Raw genomic sequence first — 17,084 nt, 5'->3', positions numbered from 1 at the left:
AAATGAAATGACTGAAGTGAGTGCTTTTCCGCTTCTTATGCCTCCCTTCTTGGCTAGCAATTTCATGAGTACTGGAAAAGGAATGTGTACTATGGTGGAAAAGATACCTTGGTGTAGAGCGCATCATGCTGTGCTATCTAATAAGTATTGCTTATTTTTTGCCCCGCAACGCAAGTGCACGTGCTTCTGGGGCACTGCAACAGCAACAACTGACTCTCTTGGATAAGTCGGGAGCTCACTCTATGCGACTGTTTCTTACCAAATAAGCACTTTATAAGTCCCTTCATTACTGGGACCTTGTTTCCGCCACTTCTCTTTGAATAACTATACTACTTTTGTCACTTTGATGCCCATTCTATTTATGCCCCTTGCACTGGTTGGTTTCTTGACGAAATTTTAATCAGACATATAATATCTATGCTTTGCTCATGCATGCACTTTTAGAAGAGTAGCTGCAGGTGTCAGCATTTTCAGTTCATGTAACTAAACTCATCTTTCAGTGGCAAGCATCTTTGCTTTTCTATATTTCAAACCGTACTATCTGCTTGTAAAGTTGGTGGTCCGTGACCTTCGGTGGCATTGTGGTGGCGACTTCCGGTTGCCGCTGTTGGTTTGCAGCATCCCTTCAGGCTACAGCCATCTAAGGACACAGCTTGCGGTAATGTACTGTCAAGCACAATTTTGTTTTACAGTTGGGCTTCCCTCTGAAAAATACTGAAAAAAATTGCAATGTAAAAAAGGTAGTATAAACAAAAGGAAATAATGAGAGGCTTTGCAAGTATGGGCCTCAGCAAGGGCTCACACAAGGTGCGGTAATGTCGTCCCTGAGGCAACGTGATACTTCCAAAATTACCTGGCAATGTTGCAATGTTGCAGGGGCAATGTTGCAATGTTGCACTTACCGAAAGGAGAAAATTAACAAAGTATGGAGGCTGGGGCACATCTTAAGGTGGTACTGATGAATCACTGCGTATTTTGAGGGATTATACTGCTACCGCATACACCTGTGCACACAGACAGGGAAGCTACTGGCAAAGCGCTATTTGGTAACTGTCATCACTGATTACTTAGTTAAATATGGGGTCCTTCACAACATGCAAGGACACTGGCATGAAAGCTACAAACTGCTGGAAATGAAAAGTTGCATGTCATTCAGAGATCTGGCCTCTGCCGTTGTTTATGAGACATTGGACGTATACCTAGCACACTTCCCTTATTTCTGCATCTCTGGAGGCATCTGCATATATCATATAGTGTGAAAACAATTTTTCCATCTTCTTCTTTCGTCCTTCCCACAGCGCAATGTAGTATCCAACACAAGCATAGCTAAACTCTCCGCTTTTCTAATTTACGCTTTTCTTTCGCTGAAGTGTCTAAAGATACACCCGACAGACTGTTTGTTCTCACTGAGCGTACGGCGGATGTAGCTGCCGGCCCATGGCTAAAGTCACATCCAACATGGTAGTGCATGCTGCCAGCCAGTGCACTATTGCTGCTTGCAACACTCTTCTCTGCGAAGCATTTGCAAGTTGCATGCCACATATCGCGGCTTTTGAGGAGCTGCAAAGGGAAGTTTTCACATTCTTATATCGCTGGCTGCATTCAGATGAAGTAAAACAAGCCCAGCTATCCCAAAAAATCTAATATATGTCTTCACACCCGGTTGCGCGTGCATATAGCACTACCATCACTCGCACCAGTTCACATATGTAAGCAGCAAGCGACGCGGCGTGCACCAGCAGCTTGGTGCTTTCCCACTGGTCTTGTAATCTGTTATCTCGTTCAGCTCATAATTTAAGCAGGCTATCACCAGCACTGAAGAACAGCAGAATGCTCGCTAGATCGAGCGCCTAAGCTCTGCATAGCACGCATATCCCTAGATGCACCTATCCGTATTACATAAGAAATATAATGCTAGCTCTTTTTTATCACCAGATATAATATTCATCTTTATAGTATTTATATTATGCCTCACAGCCATGGCAAAAGCAATAGTATGAATTAATTTACAGTGTTGACCTAGGTGACGCAAATATATACTCCACCACAATACCCAAGAACAATGACATTTCTGAGGGGAATACGAAGAAAGTGCCTAGCTCGCTGCTTGGTCTTTCAGGCGGAAGTTTGCACATACTGAGTGGTTCGAGCTTAGCATGAGCCAATGGGCCCCACTCAGCCAATGCCACACACCAGATGTGTATTTGGAGCACCGATCCTGCACGCGCACTCAGCTTCGACTGAGGGACAGCGGATCGTCGCAAGTAAGCAAGCCTTCAAGTTCACGAAGCGGACTTCGGCGCACGACAAAAAAGCACACATGTGCACCATGCTGCATGGCGATAGCCAGGAATAATTTTGCAGTTCACACACCCTAACCAAAAGACGTGTGGCGAACGGTGCAACCGGAGAACGTGGTGTTTGTCATGCGTACAAGCAGTTCATTGCATGGAGATCTCAGGGTATGTGCGCCGAACACCAATTGGCCCATTCCGGGCAGTGAGTAAACATTCCTGAGCCCAAGGTATGACTAATCCAGATACAATTCAAAGGAGTACAATGAGAGCAAATCGAGCAGACTGCCGGGCAAGAATCAAATGGCCGGACTTTGAAAAACACTGTCAGATTTGTCCGATGTGTATGGAAAAAAAATTCTCCCGGTCTGTCCAACGTACTAGAAGGAAGAAATGCACCTGGTTCATCCAGCGTACCTTTAGCCACAGCCTTCTCTCGCAATCACTAGCGAAAGCAAACCGTACCAAAAATTCACTGCTCTATTTAATAACCCCATTTTCTGTTATACAGACAAGACTTAGCAGATGAATGCAATTCCAAAAAATGTTGGAGCTAAACAACATTATTTTTTGACAGAACTCACGAAATGGCTGCTAACATGAACAAGGAAGCCTCATTGACTTAGTGTGCTCAAAACTTTGGCTGCAAAAACGAAGCACTGTGGTTCCAGTGCTTCAAGATTCCAAGACACCAAGATTCCAGTCATGTTGACTGACACGATAAGAACAAACACCATGCATGACCCGCCACTAAACCAGGGTGTCAAGCAAGCTACTTTCTTCCAGTTCCCTGACTTTTCCATGGTTTCCCTGACTATTTAAGTCGAAATTCTCTGACCACTGAAGAGGCGGGAAAACAGCGGCCAATGGTAATGGACAGTATACATGATCTATTCACAGTAAAAAACTATATACTGAAACTTCAAACGGTGCAATCAAAACAGATTTGCTCTTATTTGAGGCAGCTGATTTCTTCTTGAAGGAAGTCCAGCTTCAATGCGGCTTATGAAGCTATCTTTGCGTTTTCTGTTCCATTTCTCTAACACAGGAGGTTAGCATAGCCTTTATTCTTCTGAGCATACATTGTCTCCACTAAGTGTGTTCATATTTCAAATTTTCATTTTAAAGCGCAGAGTATTAAAAACTGGCTTAGATTGCAAGACAAATGTGTTTCCACCAAATAAAGCAATGAAAAGAACCAGACATTGGACAAATATTTAAATCCTCATCGTTTATCCTATCCGAACACTTATTAAGCACCACAAAATACAAAAAAACAACAAAATACAAAATGTAGCATACCCTCCAAATAACGCCAGAACCACATCAGCAGCCCAAGCTCAAGATCAAAAAAGCTCCAGCAGCCGTAGTGGAAATGCGGTCAAACCATCACAAAGTTCATGGCACAGCTACAGGACAGTTTCTGCGAAGTACCATCTATGACGTGAAATTCATCAAATCTGCATGGCGACACCTTCAAATCTATCCATAAACAATGGATCGCTACATGGCCACAAGCACAAAAGGGTTACTGGCATTGCATGCACATATGCACTCTTCAGCAAAACCTCTCCCCCAGGTCCTGTGCTGCCTTGGGCAAATATCTATGACCCCTATGAGCAACCAAAATAGCCATACACTGCTACACAATCTCAGAAGCAATATAGTACCATCCTCTCCAACCCTTTCTTATTAGTGACTGGCCGCCATGCAATGCAGATAGTACAGCCATAATCTGTAAAGAAGTGGTTGAAGATCAAGTCCAGAAAAAACAGTTCTATCTGTTTTTCCTTTCTACAGATTTCTTTAGAGCGCTATTTTACCAGCTGCATTAGCCAAGCATCAGTAGCAGCAAAATTTCATTTCAGAGCTGATTGATTAGTTGTCTGGGTTCAACAAATATTTTCTTACTTTTCGAAAATTGCTTTTGCACTTTGTCAGCATTTTCATGAAAAGGTCCTATGATAAAGTGGTAATACCTATAACTTTGATCATCATTGAGTATGTGAGAAGTGCCATAAACAAAACAGGAAAGGCTATCACAATTCAGTTAACAAGTGAGATGAGTACTGACCGCTGTGTGAACTCCAAGCAGAGGCTTGTTTCCTTGGGGTACACAACATTCAAAAGCAAAGTGCACCAAAAACATGAGCTTGAAAGCCTGACATGGGTTGGCTGCGTGCATCACTAGCGGGGTGTCGACGCATATGGTGAAGCTCTTTACAGTAATGAAACTGCCTCCTGCACAAAACAATATTTTAACCAGGAATGCTCGCTCCAGTGCGGTACCACAGAGAATTATACCTTTTGCAATGATTAAAGGAGAACATGGCAAGTCGCCAATGTCGTAATCACTGGCAGATTCCTGGAATAAGAGGGAGTTAAATGCGTATAAGAATTGTCTACTAAAGTAGCATCATGTGAAAGCTGCAACTTTAAACGAGTTACAAATAGCATGTAGCAGAGCATATGCATAAATAAGTCGTTTCTGCGCTTGCTCAGATTCTTATTTTTCCAACCGATGCGTGGTGAAATGCTTTGGATTGTATACAAATAAGTGTCAATCACATATAAAGGCCCTAAAAATCAGCATAGGCATTTACACGTGCTGGATTGTCTACAATACATAAACACTGCACCATTTTAGTCAAATGCAGCCCAAGAACAAAGCGTAAATGCCTCTCAAGAGCGAACGAGGCCCTCCATCGAGTGTTGCCAAGGGACTGTCCTAGCACTGCAGTTAATCCGGCTGACCGGTAGTGAATAACCTTGCACCTGCCAGCCCCCTCAAATGTCACACTACTAGGTCACAGGAGATTATTTAACATAAGTAGAGCGCAGCTTGCATTTTATCTCAAGCAAGCGAGCAAACTGTTTCTAAATGGCTATGTTTTAAGTAGCACAGTACGAGGTACTAAGGTGTGCAGTCGTCATGATCTGCGCAATGCTGCGGAAAGTTCGAGCTCGCGTAGTGAATGCTGAATGGTGTACTGTTATCTCGAGGCGCCGATTTAGCGAGGACACGAATTATTTGCTAAAGAAGCACCAGAAGAACGCAAGCAGCAGATATCGTATTCAACAGCCACAGAGCCCAGGCAGACGCGCGCGGCACGGTTGTGGGCGGGCGGATCGATAGATGGTAGTGGCTTAACCCTTCGTATCGGGCGGTGGCTTTCGTCTCCTAGCCTAAGATTCAACCCCCCCCCATTTTTCATTTATATTTTAATCTGTGTAATTAGGCCATCTTTCATAAAGTTACTCCTCCCTTGACCTCTTCCACGGGCTGGCCAAAGCGATAGCGATTGCCATTGGAGGGTACGGACTGAGCTCGCGTGTCAAAGGCGCTCAAAAATCTCGAATGTCGACTCGAATTACATCAGTGCCGTTGAAAAACTTCCCTGTAGCAGCGCAAGTTAGGCATTTGGAAAGCCCGTGTAGAAACTTTTCAGACTGCGTTGACCCGTGCAACACTATTTCAGCCCAAAAATAAAATCAGTGTTAAATCTTACAAAATAAACACAATTTCTGCATTACTTGCACCTGCATGAATAAACGTCAATAAAAATAAAAAGATACAACTTACACTTAATATCCTTACTTAGACGAGAAACGAATTTGAAAATCCCACGCTCTTTGACGTACTCCTCCGGTAACGTATCGCGTACTTCCCTGGCCTAAAATTTCCCGCGCTTACTCACTCGGTTTTTTTAGGTGTACATATCTGCAGAAAAAGCGAAATGTGTGCACATTTCATATTCCCGCAAACTATAGGACTCTTCCGTGTTTCTCGCTTGTGTTCCTCTCTCTTCCGCGCGCTGTGCACCTTTTGTGACACACAGCAAAGCAGCATTGACTCATCGGCAGTAAAGCGACTGTGGTGGGCACGTATTTCGAAAGAATAGCATTCACTCTCCACGCAAAGGCAGGCGTGCTCTTCATTCTTTTCAAGTGCATTAGGACGCTCAAAACTAGTTGGGGAGACTGCTAGTCTTGAGATCTGTAGTGGTAACTAAAGCTACCCGTCCACTCAAGATTTTCTAAGGTCCCCGACGATTTATCTTCACTGCCCTCTTCAACAGCAGTACAAGCCCGCAACAATACTTCCAAAAGACGACAAAAAAGCGTAATATTCATGCCGGTAAAAATGTGCACCACTCACCTTGTGTGCGAACGGTTTGATCGGGGAAAATCACGGACACAGCACGCCGGTATTAACCTAGCTCACCGCTCATCACGTCCATGCCGTCAATGGATGAATGCAGGACCGCAGCAAATAGGACTGCTTGTTTATTTATTTATTTATTTATTACAGATACCTGCAGCGCCCAAGGGCATTATTGCAGGGGGGGGGGGGGGGAACACAATAACTTCTGCTCATTTGGCCGAAAGTACACATAATAACAGAAATACAATCACACAAATAATAGATGAGGAAAAACATGCACTGAAGGAAGACAACCACGCTCCACAAATAAAATAGCACTAATGAAATGAAAAAGACACGCGCAAGACAACTGCGCGCCACGTCACACATGAGATAAAAATGCGCGGAATTGACTTTCCGTGGAGCACTCAGTGACACCGGCTGGTAGCCTGTTCCACTCATTGATCGTCCGTGGAAAGAACGAGGTTTTGTAAACATCTGTGCGACACTTAATCTCTGGGATCTTCCACTGATGATCAACTCGTCTAGAAAAAAAATGAGGTTGAAGCAGATACCGGTTTTTATCAATGCTCAGCTTTCCAAAATAGATGCGATGCATGATTTGTAATCTCAAATGTTTCCTAGGGTTAGCTAAAGATCCCCAGCCAAGGAAGGTCATTCTGCGCGCCTAAAATATGTAATGTGACTGATGAAAGTTTGCAAAGGTGGCACTTTTTTGTGTAACGGCGGGGCTCACGGGACCGACGTTCGGTGAGATGGGGGTGGTGGGGCTCCAAAAACAGAAAATTACTTTCTTTTCCGTGAACGTGTTTCTGTTACGGGCGCAAAACAGATATTCTCTGTATGACAACAGGAAATTTCCGTAAAAATACCTGTCATTTCACACACATTTCTTACAGTGTGTACACAGCTATGAAATAGGAAGCAGCACTTAAGGCTACTCTCTATGTATATGAGAATGGCTGGGCGGAATCGACCTGATCGAGCCATTGCGTTCTACAAGCGTTCGTTTCGGTCCCAGAGAAGGACAAAACGAAAAAAGACATTCATTTCACATTTACCAGTGCGCATCGGCAGCTTGAGGAGGATTACCAGGCGCGGCCGCCAGATGGTGACACGTTGCCGTCATCAGTAGGGTACCTTGATGTCCGCGCAGGCACTCTAGTCATCAGCGCGCAGCGGCAGGGCACGGTACGCGGGGGCGGAAACGGCACGAGCTATGCTAAAAAGCCATTGGATCAATGCTACCTTCGGCGCCATTGACGTGACGATGAAGCTTCGCTCGGCCAGCTGGGCGGCCACGGTGTTGTAACATTGGAAACGACGCTGCCAGCCTTGGCGAGAATGAGTTACACCGAACAGGTAACCCTAGCGCCTGTCCTCGTTGTATGTGTTTCTTCCTTCCTACTTCCCTTGTGTCGTTTGCGCTGGTTTTTTACAAGAGGCAACCATTATGCCTGTGTGTCACATAGGCTGTTTTGATTGGTACCTTCCCAATGTCGTCATCGGGAGAGCGAAATGGGAATGGGAAGCCCGCAAAACTTGAGTTGAGGGCAGCTCTTGTTTGCATTCTGAAATTTCTTCATTGAATAACTCCCGTTCCTATGCATCGATTCCTGTAATTATTTTTAGTTCAGCATCTGTGTGACAAAGAATTCACCTGAAGTATAGCCGGCATCCCTTCAAGCAGTGTTTCGCAGCCCCTTTAAAATCTCTCTGTCTTTCTCTACACCTCTACATTATGCCTGTGCAAAAAGCTTTGGTTACTGGACAGGCCTTCACTGAAAAACTATATTAACAACACAAGCAGCATAAAATACTCACCTTCTCAAGCACTATTATTGCTTGAGCAAATTACAAACCTCGACTTTTTATATACAGAGTGCTGCTTCATCCAGTGCTCGCACCATATGCAGGAGCAGTAATTGTGATGAATTACATTTCGCCGGAACAGTAGAATGCAACCTCTATATAACATATTTCCAGATGCTTAGCATAATGAAATTGTAAGTACTGACTGACAGCATGCAAGAATGGCTATTAAAACAGTTGCCCTCCATATCTGCTGTAATGAGAAAGGCACATGAGCTCGATTAAACTTTAACTTTATTCGATTGTAAAAATAAAACTAATATGGGTTCATTCCACTTCTTGGAAATTATTCACATCAGTGAACGTTACCTTCCTACTGAAGAAGAAAGTGTGAACAGTGCAAGGAAGATTAACAGTCTCACACAGCTGCACATCCAGTTAAGCTTTACGTGCATAAACGGTGCTAGTCACAATAACTTGATAGCCTGCCACCCTGCCAACATTACAATAACTGTGCGCCATTTTCTTCTGAGGCCACCGCGGTGGCTCAGTGGTTACAGTGCTCGGCTGCTGACCCGAAAGACGCGGGTTCGATCCCGGTCGCGGCAGTCGAATTTCGATGGAGGCGAAATTCTGGATGCCCGTGTACTCAAAAGCGTAGCTTTTTGGGCTTCTTGGCGCATGATCATAGCGAGAGAATATAGCGCGGAGTAGGACACGACACAAGAAGACACGAACAACACGAGCGCTAACTTCCAACAAATTTTACTTCACACATGCAACATATTTATACACCAAAGACACGTAATCACTTGTGCTAACAGTAACGTTGCCTGAGAAACGAGAGTTCTTTATCACACAAAAAGATAGAGGGAGTGCGTACACGTATCTCTCCCGAAGAATTTATCTTTTCAGTGGTCATGTCCGTACTGTTTGCAAGCACAGTAGTTTTTTCAAAAAATGGTTTGCATGTTTTAGATTCGCATGAATGAATGTGATCAACAAGTGATTTCTCTTTCCCGTTCTTGACGTCGCGTGCGTGTCCCATCAATCGCTGATTGAGGCATCTCCCCGTCTGGCCGATGTAATGGCCCCCGCATGATAACGGTATTTTACGCATTACCCCTTCAATGCATGACACGTACGGCTTCTGATGACGAGTCGTGCATCCCCGTGTATATTCTCTCCCTATACCCGTGTACTGTGCGATTTGAGTGCACGTTAAAGCACCCCCGGTGTTCGATTTTTCCAGAGCCCTTCTTTACGGCGTCCCTCATAGCCTCAGTCGCTTTGGGACGTTAAACCCTAATAAACCAACCAACTAACGAACCAAACATTTTTTTCTGAGTTTTTCCGGATATAAAGTGTAGGCAGCGCCCCTCAACCTAATTGAATGGGATATCTTTGCTGAAGTCTAGCCTATGTTTGAAAAAAAAAACTGCATTTATACGTCCCACAATGCAAAGAGGTCGCAATTATTCAAACCATTATTCAAAAATGCTTTCACTACTAAGTCTTCCAATACATAGAACAGCCCGAAAATCTGCTTAATAGAATGGCTGTAGCTGCACAACGTAGCATGCTATGTTCACTGATGGACATCAAGCAATGGTGAACTTGCAACAATGTAAATATTACATAATAAAATACATACCAAACAAATCTGTTGACAAAAAAGAAACTGATCACAAAAAATAAGCATGCATGCAGTCCTTGGATAACAAGGAACATTATTCAACTAAAAAGAACAATCGGCCGGCGTAGAAGAAATTACCGACGCACACTCGATCTGACTGCGTTGAGTGACATGCCAGCTCTAAGTAGTAAGTTGAGGTCACACATAAAAGAATCTAAATTTAAGTTTTATAACGTTACATTCGAAAAATTTCAACGAGAATCACCTCAAAAGTTTTGGATACACTTGGCAGTACCAAAGAAAAAAGACGCGGAGATAAGGGCAGAGAGCGGACCTATAAGTGATAAATTGAAATATGCAATATTTTTAATAGATACTTCGCAAGTGTTTTCAGTCAAGACGATAACAAGCCAGCGGAGACTAGGTTCACTGTTTAAACGCGCGTAATTGATGACTAACTTATCGGTAGAAGGCATACTGACTTTATTGCTGAGCCTAAAAACATCAAAATCAATGGGCCCTGATGATATTCCTAATCTGTTTCTGAATCTATACGCAGAATGGTCAGCTAGATACATCGTACTAGTTTTTAAGAAGTCATTATCAACAAGCATGCTTCCCGATGACTGGAAAATTAGCAAAATAGTTCCTATTTTCAAGACTGGAGATCCAAAAACGGTCAGTAATTACCGGCCCATCGCTCTAACGTCAACCTGTTGTAAGCTTCTAGAGCACATTGTCTCAAAGGACATTCGAACAATATTTAACAGATATTGAATTCTTGAATAGGTGTCAGCATGGTTTTCGGCAGGGCATGTCAACGGTTACACAGTTAATAGAAACTTTGCATGATTTTAGCGAAATCATTGACCAGAAAGGGCAAATTTACATAATATTCCCAGGCTTTAGGAAAGCCTTCGATCAGGTAAATCACAGAAAACTTTTAAGCCAATTTCAATCAGTACTCAGAAACTCAAATATCGCTCGTTGGCTAGAAAGTTTTCTTGTGGGCCGCAGGCAATTTGAAAGTATTGACGGAAACGCATCCCGGGTGTTTGACGTGACATCGGTAGTACCACAGGGCTCGGTACTCGCACCGTTATTGTTTCTTGTATATATTGCCACACTGCTGGCACTCTGCCGGCGCCACCTGGTGGCCGAACCTTGGCTCCCAGCGCGTGGCCGAGCATCGTCTTTGTTCTGCATGAGCTCGGCGGTTCGGCGGGCTTCGTCCTAGGAAACGCTGTGCTTCCCGCTTTTCGGCTGTGTTTGTCTGTGACATTTGGTGGAGCCGTGCTGGGTACTATCCCATGTACGCTGACCCCGACGACAGCCGTGACGCTTCTCCCCGACCCGCGGACGCCACACCCGTCCAAAAAACGAGCCGTCGCCTGCGAGGCCTTGAACCCGAGTTTGAGCCACTGACAAGGCCTGTGAGAGCTATATGACATCCACCACTGGCAGCCAGACAGGTCAGTCCTCCGGCAGTGCCCCGCCGTGCGTCCTTCTCGCACCTCGGCCCCCACCATCCTTCCACGGCGACCGGTTCGAGGATGTAGAAGACTGGTTGGCCAGTTTTGACCGTGTGGCCGCATTCAACCAGTGGGACGACGAGCGGAAGCTGCTGAATGTATATTTCGCACCGCTCGACTCGGCGAAAACGTGCTTTGAGAACCACGAGGCGCCGTTTTCCAACTGGGCAGCTTTTCGCCGTGAGTTGCTCGCCACATTCAGCTCGAGCCAACTGAAGGTAAACGCTGAAATTGCCCTTCGCTCCAGGTCACAGCAGTCCAACGAGAGCGTGGCCATGTTTATAGAGGACATGACACGCCTCTTCAATCGGGCCGACCCTACCATGCCAGAAGCTACAAAGGTGCGGCACCTTATGCGTGGGGTGAAGGAGCAGCTGTTTGCTGGCCTCATGCGCGACCCTCCGCTAGCCGTCGCCGCCTTCGCCAAGGAAGCTACGGGCATGGAACGTTCGTTGCTGGAACGGAGCGCCCAATACGGCCGTCAGGCAAATGTAGCGGCCACTCAATACTTCGCGCCCTTGCCAGGCCCCGGGGATGAGGCGCTGCGAGAGCTTGTACGGAGCGTTGTCCGCGAAGAACAGCGACACCTCCGCATGGATGCTCCGCCGGCAAGCATACCTTCTACGGGGGACGTCATCCGTGACGAAATCCAGCGAGCGGTGCAGCCACCCCCAGCACCACTACCGGAGCCACACGTGATGTCCTACAGCGATGCCCTGCGCCGACCTGCCCCCATGCCGCAAGAGTTTCGCCCCGTTGCCGGACCTCGACCATCCCACCGTTACCTGCGCCCCGCCGAGCAGCAGCAGAACCTGCGCCCTCCTATCAGCAAAGCGCACGTGTGGCGCACGCCCAACGATCGCCCGCTCTGCTACCACTGCAGGGAGCCTGGCCATATTAAGGCGGAAGCCTTTAATGCCTCATCGTTGTAAGCAGGAGCTGTCGACAGAAATGTCACGCTTTTCAGTTGGTCGAAACGGTCGTAACGTCACAGTGCGCGAATTTCAAACGGGGCCAATTGTACTTTGGCTATTAACCATGCAACCAATTAAAGGGATCGTATAGTGATGATCCAAGTAAGCGTGAGCTTAGTTAATTGCCTACTTGACCAATTAGTCAATTAACCTTTCTAGTCAGACCAGATAAATAAATAAAACCGAGTAAGAAATTGGCCGAGCTTGAGAATCGAACCCCGGTCTCCGGAGTGCGAGTCGAGCACGCTACAACTACGCCATGCCAGCTCGATGGTTTGGAATGAACAAAGGTGCGCCTAGTGAATACGGTGTCTTCGTTCACTCCCATCTTCCTCCCTTTCCGTTACGGCGAGGTTCAGGTGTGCACCGAGATATGCGAGACAGATACATTTCCTTTCCTGAAAAACCAATTTACTGACGAGCAAGGCGTATTTGTCCGCGTTTCAGATTGGTCCAAATTGTCGTGATGTCACCACGCGCGAATTTTGACGGGTGTCCACCGAAATATGTGAGACAGTTACTCCGCAACTTTCTTTCGTCAAATACAATTTTCGACTAGTGTCTACTGACATATGCGAGACAGTTAATGCGTAATTTCCTTTCCTCAAATACAATTTTCATTTTCTTCATTACGGCCCCTCTTTCTTCTTTCACTCCACTTCCTCCCTTCCTGTACAGTGCGGCTCAGGTGTCCACCGAGACGACAGAGAAATACTGCGCCATTTCCTTTCCTTAAAAAGCGTTGCGTTCAAAGGGCAAGGCATCGCGCCGAACGGGTGGTGGCGTTCAGTGGACTCCGTGGCAGCGCTACAACACGCTGTCGCGTTCCACTCCTAAAGGCGAAGCTTAAGCGTCATTAATTGGCAGTTAATTAATGCACCAACAAAATGTGAAGTGAACAATCGCGTAGCAGAATGCAGCACTCAGGCTTTCGCCTTTCAGCACTTTAGCCGCTAAAGTTCCTCGTCATTTTTCTGCGGCATTGCCCGTACCGGCGTATGGGTTTGAGAGGATTCCTGCCCGACGCGCCTCGACCTCGCTATGGTGAAAGACCGCAGGACATCGACGAGTACCTCGCCGCTCACGTGCTGCCCCCGGCCTCGCAGCAGCGCCAATCGCGATCGCCATTCCCGAGGCGCTTTGCTTCGCCCAGTCGGCCCTCAACCTCTGGTCAGTTCAGACGCACGTCCCCTCGCCAGGGAAACTGAAGACGGCGTCCTCCGCGGGTAGAGCCGCCGCCACTGCACAGAGTCAACAGCCTCCACCCGACGATTCGACGCGACTGCCCGGGGGGTGGCGACCCGATCCGACGACCTCTCCGACGACCTCACCGACGACCTCACCGACGTGCCGCGAACGATTAGTTTCATCTGAAATTTTTGTAACTGCCGACAGTTATCAAATGACCGCACTCGTCGATACCGGCGCTGATTTTTCTGTGATGAGCAGTCAACTCGCCACGACTCTCCGTAAGGTTCTGACGCCTTGGTTTGGACCCGTGATTCGCACCGCCAGTGGCCACGTAGTGACGCCGATCGGTGCCTGCACCTGCCGCATCCAGATCCGAGGTCTTACTTTCACTGGCTCCTTTGCCGTCTTACGTGACTGTTCTAAAGACCTCATTCTGGGCATGGATTTTCTTCAAGAGTATGGTGCGGTCATCGACCTTCGGGAACTCATGGTATCTTTTTCCGCCCAGCGAGCCGTTGACACCCACAGCGATCCCTGCAGAGTAATGTTGCGCCTATGTGACGACCATGTAACGATCCCTCCGCGAGCCAGCAAGTTCGTCACAGTCGAGTGTAATGGCAGCACCCGCACCCTTGGCATCGCTGAAGCGAATAGGTCGCTACTACTCGCTCGGCAAGTTTGTGTAGCTCAAGGCCTAGTAGACCTTACCAACGGTCGCACCGACATCTTAGTTACGAACTTTACCCGTGAACAGCAACATCTCACGAAAACAGAGGTCGTCGCTTATTTTGACGAGCTCGGAGGGTATACCAGGCAGTGCTCTTTGTCCACGACGTCAGGCCACGACGAGGCGACAGCTACAGCCATCCCGACCGACGTCAACCCGCACCTCTTGGCCAGTCAGAAACGCTGCGTAGAAAACCTCATCTATTCCTTCCGCGATTGTTTTGCATCAACTTCCAAGGTGCGACAGACGCCGCTTACAAAGCACCGAATTATCGTTGCTGCCGACCAAAGACCAATATGTCAGCGCCCTTATCGGGTATCTTCAAAAGAACGTGACGCCATCCGCCGCAAGTTACACAGATGCTCCAGGACGACGTCATACAACCGTCCACGAGCCCCTGGGCATCACCTGTTGTCCTCGTCACGAAGAAAAATGACACCCTCAGGTTCTGCGTGGATTACAGGCGCCTCAATAACGTCACGAAAAAGGATGTGTACCCTCTGCCACGCATTGATGAATCTCTAGACCGCCTGCGCCATGCCACCTATTTTTCGTCTCTTGACCTTCGCAGTGGGTATTGGCAAATAGAGGTCGACGAACGCGACCGAGAGAAGACCGCCTTTATTACCCCTGACGGTTTATACGAGTTTAAGGTGCTCCCTTTTGGCTTGTGCTCGGCCCCTGCCACATTCCAACGAATGATGGACACCGTGCTGTCTGGACTGAAGTGGCAGTCGTGCCTCGTATATCTCGACGATGTCGTGATCTCCGACACGTTCGATGAGCACCTGAAACGTTTGCGTGCTGTTTTCGAGGTCATACGTTCCGCTGGTCTCTCTCTCAAGCCAGAGAAATGTCACTTCGCGTTTCATCAGCTGAAGTTTCTTGGTCACATTGTCAGCGCTCGAGGCGTTAGTCCAGACCCCGAAAAGACGGCCGCCGTAGCTGCCTTCCCCAAGCCCACAGACAAACAGAGCCTGCGTCGTTTCTTGGGCCTCTGCGCGTACTATCGCCGGTTCGTTCATAATTTCTCCAAGCTAGCTGAGCCTGTGACCCGCCTGACGAAAGACGCTGAACCCTTCTTGGGGGGGCAGGACCAGGAACGAGCCTTCACGGAACTCAAGTCCCGTCTCCAATGTACGCCTGTGCATGGCCACTTCGACGAGGAAGCCGACACGGAACTACATACTGATGCCAGTAACGTTGGTCTCGGTGCGGTCTTTGTTCAGTGGCAGGATGGTCTAGAACGCGTGATTGCTTACGCCAGTCGCACTTTGTCCCGTTCCGAAGTCAACTATTCTACCACGGAGAAGGAATGTCTGGCTGTGGTGTGGGCCGTTACGAAATTTTGTCCGTACCTGTATGGCCGCCCATTTCGGGTTGTGAGCGATCATCATTCACTGTGTTGGCTGGCGAATCTGAAAGATCCCTCGTGGCGCCTTGCTCGATGGAGCCTTCGGCTACAAGAATTTGATGTCACCACCGTGTACAAGTCCGGCCAGAAACACAGCGATGCTGACTGTCTATTCCGTGCCCCTATTCCCTGCCCCACGGGCGAGTCCGACGACGATTCCGCTTTTCTCGGTGCTGTCACCGCGTCCACCCTTGCCCACCAACAAAGGGCCGACACCGAACTGCTTACTCTCATCGAGTATCTCGAAGGAACCGCTCCATCTCCTCCTCGAATCTTCAAGCGCGGGCTGTCATCGTTTTGCTTGCGCGATGGTGTCCTCTATAAAAAGAATTACGGCCCAACGGACACTGCCTATCTGCTTGCCGTACCTACAGCGCTTCGTGACGAAGTTCTGCGTGCGTGCCACGACGACCTTCCTTCGGGCCACCTCGGGTTTTCCCGCACGTTGGCGCGCATACGTCACAAGTACTACTGGCCCAGGCTTGCTGCGGTTGTCCACCGCTACGTCCGAAACTGTCGTGAGTGCCAGCGCCAGAAGACGCCGCCGACTAAACCAGCCGGGCTCCTGCAGCCGATCGATCCCCCGCGCCTCCCATTTCAACAGGTCGGCATGGACTTACTCGGCCCATTTCCGGAGTCTTCCATGGGTAACCGGTATATTGCTGTTGCCACTGACTATCTTAGCCGCTACTCCTTCCCCGTGGTACCGCAGCCGAAGTTGCACATTTCTTCATTCACAACATTGTGCTTCGTCACGGAGCCCCTACAGTCGTATTGACTGACAGGGGCACCGCCTTCACGTCGGCACTTACGAGCGAGGTACTTCGACTCAGTGGCACCAGCCATCGAAGGACTACAGCTTACCATCCGCGAACGAACGGACTGACTGAGCGGCTTGACAAGACAATTGCCGACATGATTTCGATGTATGTAGACGATGACCATGGGAACTAGGACCGGATACTGCCTTACATCACGTTCGCTTACAACACTGCCGACACTGCTCTACACGAAACGACACGCTTCACTCCGTTCCATTTGGTGCACGGTCGCGAAGCCTTGACCATGCTGGACGCCATGCTTCTTCCGGATCCTGCTCCTTCTTCTTTCGAAGCGAACCAATTTGCTCCTGACGCCGAAGCCGCTCGCCATGTTGCTCGACAGCGAATCCGTCACCAACAACAACGCGACGCCAAGTGTTACAACCTCCGCCGCAGGGAAGTGATTTACACACCCGGTGACCAAGTCGGGGTGTGGAGCCCGATCCGCTTGCGGGGGCGCTCTGAGAAGCTTCTTCGCCGTTACTTTGGTCCCTACCAGGTGTAACGCCACCTCAGCG

At 47.9% G+C, this 17,084-nt stretch overlaps 1 protein-coding gene across 1 annotated transcript in view; it reads right to left on the bottom strand.

The window, feature by feature from the left end:
- Window positions 1-17,084, bottom strand: part of LOC149326032 (uncharacterized) — a 61,608-nt gene that overhangs the window by 33,110 nt on the left and 11,414 nt on the right. The window lies entirely within an intron of this gene.

This window comes from Amblyomma mixtum, chromosome 10 (assembly GCF_055824585.1).
Source record: "Amblyomma mixtum isolate Tamu chromosome 10, ASM5582458v1, whole genome shotgun sequence".
Classification (NCBI taxonomy): Eukaryota; Metazoa; Arthropoda; class Arachnida; order Ixodida; family Ixodidae; genus Amblyomma; species Amblyomma mixtum.
The sequence above is the reverse complement of the archived record's forward strand: the minus strand, read 5'-3'. Positions and strand labels throughout refer to the sequence as shown.